The 6,963-nt window shown below is 41.1% G+C and overlaps 1 protein-coding gene across 1 annotated transcript in view; it reads right to left on the bottom strand.

Annotated features, from left to right (window-relative positions):
• GBAS (glioblastoma amplified sequence) overlaps positions 1-6,963 on the bottom strand; it is a 54,212-nt gene that overhangs the window by 22,436 nt on the left and 24,813 nt on the right. Inside the window, exons 2-3 of the mRNA XM_011968762.1 lie at positions 1,260-1,399; positions 1,130-1,175 (exon numbers count right to left, since the gene is read on the bottom strand). The gene's annotated coding sequence lies outside the window, so the exon portion shown is untranslated. The remainder of the gene's footprint in view (positions 1-1,129; positions 1,176-1,259; positions 1,400-6,963) is intronic.

Here is a 6,963-nt window from a genome sequence, read left to right on the forward strand (position 1 = left end):
AAGAGAACCAAAATACATGTCCGATGAAGAATGCACGGCTCTAGGTGACAGACAACTAAGGAACGGGCTGAGTAAAACAAGGTGAGTGGCACAGATAGGGAAGTTGGAAGAGCAAGGTGATTCCACATGCTGAGTGTGAAGTGAAAGCACGACATCAAATAGAAATATGAAGACAGCCAGAAATCCAAGACAGGAGATGAAGTGATAAAACAGGACAGAAAAGGTAAAATCCAGGAAAACATCAGCATAGGGAAAAATTCCATTTTATGAGAAAAGACTTAAAAATAAATATCTGCTTTAAGGGCATTTTTTAATAAAGAGGTGCTGGAATGAGTAAGAAATTCAATACTATTATTACATTTCATAAGCTATCTTCAAAAACAAAACAATAAACAACAAAAAGTTTTTCTTCTAAAAAGTATGCTGATTATAGGGACAAAATTGTTTGCTTTCTTATGAAAGTAGTAGATATTAAAGGTTAAAAAAAAACCTTTTTCTTCACATTTGCTCACAATGGATTATTAAAATACTATTTCTGTTAACTTAAAAGCCAGTAAGCTTAGTTCTCCCTTTCGTTTTAAGTTTACAAATTCTGTAAGCAGGTTTAGATCTCAAATCATAGGAGAATCAGCAGAAGGGACTTGGATCCTGGAGAACAGAGGAGTTGGGAAGAAATGGCAGCTATGTTCAAATACACACAGTACTCTCACAGGGCAGTTTTACTAAGGGGAATCAATGAAGGACTCAGAGATGTGAATTCTTACTCCTAACACTTAGAGCTGTCCAGAGATGGAACTTACTTCAGGACAGGCAGTGAGGAAGGTCTGTGGAAAGGACTCCAGCATTGGATAAGCAGATGGACTAGACAGCCTGGCAAAGTTCCTCCAAACATAAGAGTCTGGTAACATTCTAAAGTCTGATAGCCTATGTGATGATTTAGCTGTGTGAGTGCTTAAAATCAAAATGCCTTTGGCAATCCCACACGAAGCTCAGTTTAAGAGCCTCTGAATGTTCAACTTCAAAAGAGAGGGATGAAAAGCTCTCTCTCTATGCTATCAAGTGTTAGTGGAATTAACTCACAAATAAAGTCATTATTTTCCCCAAGGAAAGGAGAGTTTGGTATACACACCAAATTTTGTTGTATGCTTCTAGGCATTCCGGTTTAACATTGTGAACTGAAACAAAAGAAAATTCAACGATAAACTTAGGAACAAACGGAAAAAAAAGTCAACTATGAAGATAGCAAACCTGTCACTCACACTGTAATTTGTATAGATTGCTTGTTTCCTTTTTGGCTAGGAGATTGGAGTGGGCATCTTTTCTTGGATCAACTTTCCGGACAAATAAGGATTTTAGCCAGCTGTCTTCTCGAGATCTGTTGCTGGAAGATGTCCACGTCCTATGGAATAACAAAAGTGTTGTCACACAGTATACTGTTTTCATATATCCATCAGTTCACCTGGCAAACACACGGTGAGCAGCTATTCTAGGCACTGTTCCAGAACCTGGGCTACCACAGAATGTCTGCTTTCCATGACAACAGCATGCACTCCGAGAAGCAGAAGCAAAGAAAAATGTAAAATTTGTGGCATTCTTATAAGAGAGCCCACATTTATCTTTGCAATCTGTGCTATGTGTTTTTCAAAGCAATTTTTGACATAGAAAAAATATACATGGATACCTAAAGTAGATAAAACCACAGAGACAGAAAGCAGAATGGAGGTTGCCAGGAGGTGAGGAAAGGGGAGGTTGGGGTAAGGAGTTTCAGTTTGGGAAGATGAAGAAATTCTCAAGATGAATGGTAGTGATGTTTCCCCAAAATGTGAATATACTTAATGCCACTGAACTGTATGCTTAAAAATGGTTAAAATCGTTAGCTTTATGTTACGCACATTTTGCCATAATTTAAAAAATATTGCTTGATTTGGAAACAGATAGTGGTGATGACTGTACAACACTGTGAATATAATGCCACTGAATTATGCATTTAAGATAGTTTAAATGGCAAATTTTATGTATATTTTTACATGTTTTACCACAATAAAAATATTAAAAAATACAGGGAAAATGAAATAATTTCTTTAAAAAAATTTTACTCCTCAAGTAAATTAAAAATCAAGATTTGTAAAAATTAACTTTAAAAATCAAGATTTTTTAAGTTGCCCCCACAAACCTCAGAATACCAACTTTATTAACACATAATTTGCTAATTTTCATCTTATAATTAAATTTCTATTATGAATGCTTTCAGAAAGTGAGGATAAATTTGACTCAAGTCACAAACTATACTTTACTCATGAATTTTTTTCTTTGTTTTTTTGAGACTGGGTCTTGCCCCGTCACCCAGGCTGGAGTGTGGTGGTGCGAGAGCTCACGGTAGCCTCAAATTCCTGGGCTCAGGTGATTGTCCCACCTCAGTCCCCTAAGAAGCTGGGACTAGAGGCATACATCATCTTGCACGGTTAATTTTTAAAAATTTTTTGTAGAGATGGAGTCTTGCTATGTTGCCCAAGTTGGTCTGAAACTCCTGGCCTCAAGCAATGCTCCCACTTCAGCCTCTCAAAGTGCTGGGATTATAGGTGTAAGCCACTGCAACTGGCCCTACTCACAAATCTCTATGTGCATGTTGAACTCCCATATGCCAGCTAATAGGAATACAAATTTGTTGACCTCCCTCGAGGGCGGTATGGCATCATCCATATCAAAATGGAAACCGTGTATGACTTCAGCCCAATAATGACACTTGCGGTGATGTCCTATCGCCAGCTATATTTAGACAGGTCACAAAGTTGAATGCACACAAATATTCACTGCTGTCTTGTTTCCAGTCTTCTCCTGGCACAGGCCATTCGAACAGCCATTAATGCAGATTGCTCACATAAATTAGGAAATACTCCACATCAGAAAATATGCACTCAATAAAAAGAATGAGGTAGATTTACATGCACTGATGTGCTGACATCTCCGAGATAAATTCTGTAAAAAAGCCAGCACAGAACAGCACTATATATACGTATACAGAGGAAAATGTTAAAGAGTGATGACATCTGGGGAACATGACTGGGCCTGGGTGGGAGTAAAGGTTTTTTCTTTTCATTGTATAACCTTCTGAACTATCTGAACAATTTCTACACACACACACTTTTTTGAGAGAGTCTCAGTCTGTCGCGCAGGCTGGAGTGCAGTGGCACCATTTCGGCTGACTGCAACCTCCACCTCCCAGGTTCAAGTGACTCTCCTGCCTCAGCCTCCTGAGTAGCTGGGACTACACGGTGTGCCACTATGCAAGGTTAATTTTTGTATTTTTAGTAGAGACAGGGTTTCGCCATGTTGGCCAGGCTGGTCTTGAACCCCTGACCTCAAGTGATCTGCCCACCTTGGCCTCCCAAAGTGCTGGAATTACAAGTGTGAGCCACTGCGCCTGGCCTATTTTTATATTTGAACAATAGCCAAAATATCTAAAAGTGCATGTTTTAGTATCCCTCTACAGATAAGGTAATTCCCCATAACCACTGAAAATAAGATTTTAAAGAACAGAACCTGGATGAGACTCATCCTCTTCTGAACTTTTTTTTTTTTTTTTTTTGAGACAGAGCCTCACTGTGTTGCCCAGGCTGGAGTGCAGTGGTGCAATCCCGGCTCACTGCAACCTCCGCCTCCTGGGTTCAAGCAATTCTCCTGCCTCAGCCTCTCTAGTAGCTGAGACAACAGACGCACACCACAACACCCAGCTAATTTTTTGTATTTTTAGTAGAGATGAGGTTTCACCATGTTGGCCAGGCTGGTTTTGAATTCCTGACCTCAAGTGATTTGCCTGCCTTGGTCTCCCAAAGCGGTGGGATTACAGGTGTGAGCCATTGCGCTCAGCCCTCTTCTGAACTTTATGTAACCATTATCAAATGACAAACTGCGTTTCCTTCATCTTCTTGGTTTTTGTTCACATCTATGTACAATAAAACGTACTTTTTTGGCAGACAGTACTATGAGTTTTGACAAACGCCTAAACTCATGTAACCACCACCACAACAGTTTCTTCACCCCTTGAAGTTCCTCCTTTTATAATCAACCTCTCCCCCCACCTCTAGCAACCACTGCTGTGTTCCTTGTCCCTCAGTTTTGCCTTTTCTAGAACATCGTATGTATGGAATCATACAGAAGGTAGCCTTCTGAATTCCTGCCCCTTCTTTCTGCACAATCCCTTTTATAACTGGTTATCTTACCTCTGGCCAGTTCTATCACAGCATACCCTTTACACTTTTGTTCTCTTTTTATTTTTGAGACAGGGTCTCACTCTGTTGCCCAGGCTGGAGTATACTGGTGTGATCACGGCTCACTGCAGCCTTGACCCCCAGAGCTCTAATGATTCTCCCACCTCAGCCTCCAGATTAGCTGGGACCACATATGCACACCACCATAACTGGTTAATTTTTGTATTTTCTGCAGAGAATGAGTTTTGCCATGTTGCCCAGGCTGGCCTTGAACTCCTGGCCTCAAGTGATCCTCCCGCCTTGACCTCATGAAGTGCTGAGATTTCAAGCGTGAGCCACCGTGCGCAGCTACTTTTGCTCTCTAACTGACCTACACATAGATCTTTTTTGCCTTTTCCGAGATCAGTAATGTGCTGGGATTCCAAATGGCTAGCATAAATGCCCAGAATCTTAGTGCTTCTGGACATAAAGGTCCAGATGCTGATGGGCTAGTGCGAACCTCTTCTTGGGGATCTCTTTAGAAACACTAGATGATTTCCTACAACAGTATTTCTAATCTGCTTGGCAGACTTGCTTAAGGACCCAGATACCACCAGGTAAACATTAAGAGGAAAACAGAGAGCAACTCCAAGTATTAAAAGGGGGGACCAGGAATTTAAACAAGGGACAAGAGAAACTCTCATCAGAGCAAATTCCCCAGTACTTCACGAAATGAACATATGGATTTCATAATACAACAATACAAACTCCTATTCTTATGCAGCAACAGTATTTTAGAAGTAGGGCTCTAAATTTCACACGATACTGGTAGCCTTTTTTTTTTTTTTTTTTGCTTAAAAAATTAGTTTGCTGCTTTGTTTATTTTAGAGGCTGGGTCTCACTGCACTTGCTGGAGTGCAGTGGTGCAATCTCGGCTCACTGCAACCTCTGCCTCCCAGGTTCCAGTGATTCTCCCACCTCGGCCTCCTGAGCATCTGGGACTACAGGTGCACGACACCATATCCGGCTAATCTTTGTATTTTTAGTAGAGACGGGGTTTCGTCATGTTGGCCAGGTTGGTCTTGAACTCCTGGCCTTAAGTGATCCGCCAGCCTCAGCCTCCCAGAGTGCTGAGATTGCAGGCGTGAGCCGCTGCGCTCAGTCTAGTTTGCTGCTTTCTTGAACAAACATTACAGAATAATTTTCTCCCCAATATGATTTTTTTAAATTTAAAAACCAATTCATAGGATATGATCTCAAATAGGTAGAAACCGGATATAAAGATTTTTGAATGACGTGAACTTACGAACATAAAAAATACAAATATATTGGCCAGGAGTGGTGGCTCACGCCTGTAAATCCCAGCTCTCTGGGAGGCCAAGGCAGGCGGATCATCTGAGGTCAGGAGTTCAAGACTAGCCTGGCCAACATGGTGAAACCATGTCTCTACTAACAATCCAAAAAAAAAAAAAAAAAAAAAGGTGGGTGTGGTGGCAGCACCTCAGGAGGCTGAGGCAGGAGAATCGCTTGAACCCAGGAGGTGGAGGAGATTGCAGTGAGCCAAGATCACGCCACTCTACTCCAGCCTAGGCAATACGGCAAGACTCAATCTCAAAAAAAAAAAAAAAAAGAAAAAGAAAAAGAAATTAATAAAGCATACTCTATAAATAATGATAAACATAAAAGCACTTTTTCACATCCTTCAAAGATTAAAAAGAAGCAAACTCACTTTAAACAAGAAAAATAACAATACCAGTAAATGCAATTTTCCTTGAAAGTGCATAAGATAAAAACATATAGTATTAAGTGGCACTTGCAGATGTAAGTTGAAGATGCTTCCATTTTGCATTTACTATACAATAAAATTCCTAAAAATTAAGAAAGCATTAATAGTGGTTTCCCTAAGACAATGAGAGAGGGTTTAAAGGGATAGAGGGGAAAGACACACAGCTTTCTCCATATAATGTCTATATTGTGCTTTTCTCTTCTGTATTTTTTTTTTTCTTGAGACAGGGCCTCACTTTGTCACCCAGGCTGGAGTGCAGTGGCGTGATCTTGGCTCACTGTAGCCTCGACCTCCTGGGTTCAAGCTATGCTCCTGTCTCAACCCCTCCCAAGTAGCTGGGACTACAGGTGCCCAGCACCACACCCAACTAATTTTTGTGTTTTTTTGTAGAGACAAGGTTTCACCATGCTGCCCAGGTTCATCATGAACTTCTGAGCTCAAGTGATCTGCCTGCCTCAGCCTCCCAAAGTCCTGGGATTACAGGCGTGAACCACCACACCCAGCCACATTTCAATAAAAATGAAAGTACATTTCGTCAGTTTGAAGTGTTTTACATATACTACATTTAGGGTTATCTGTTTAACAATATCATGGGCTGGGCACAGTGGCTCACGCCTGTAATCCCAGCACTTTGGGAGGCCGAGGTGGGCGGATCACCTGAGGTCAGGAGTTAGAGACCAGCCTGACCAACATGGAGAAACCCCGTCTCCACTAAAAATATAAAATTAGCCAGGTGTGGTGGCGCATGCCTGTAATGCCAGCTACTCAGGAGGCTGAGGCAGGAGAATCGCTTGAACCTGGGAGGCGGAGGTTGTGGTGAGCCAAGATCATGCCACTGCACTCCAGCCTGGGCAATAAGAGCGAAACTCTGTCTCAAAGAAGAAAAAAGAAACTTACCCATTACTTTAAGGCAACCATATAAAATCAGTGATACACTAAGTAGAAAGTTTTAAGATTTGTTTATGGGACTATGTATAATTTCTGTGTGTT

The sequence above is a fragment of the Mandrillus leucophaeus genome, unplaced genomic scaffold (genome assembly GCF_000951045.1).
Source record: "Mandrillus leucophaeus isolate KB7577 unplaced genomic scaffold, Mleu.le_1.0 Scaffold859, whole genome shotgun sequence".
Classification (NCBI taxonomy): domain Eukaryota; kingdom Metazoa; phylum Chordata; class Mammalia; order Primates; family Cercopithecidae; genus Mandrillus; species Mandrillus leucophaeus.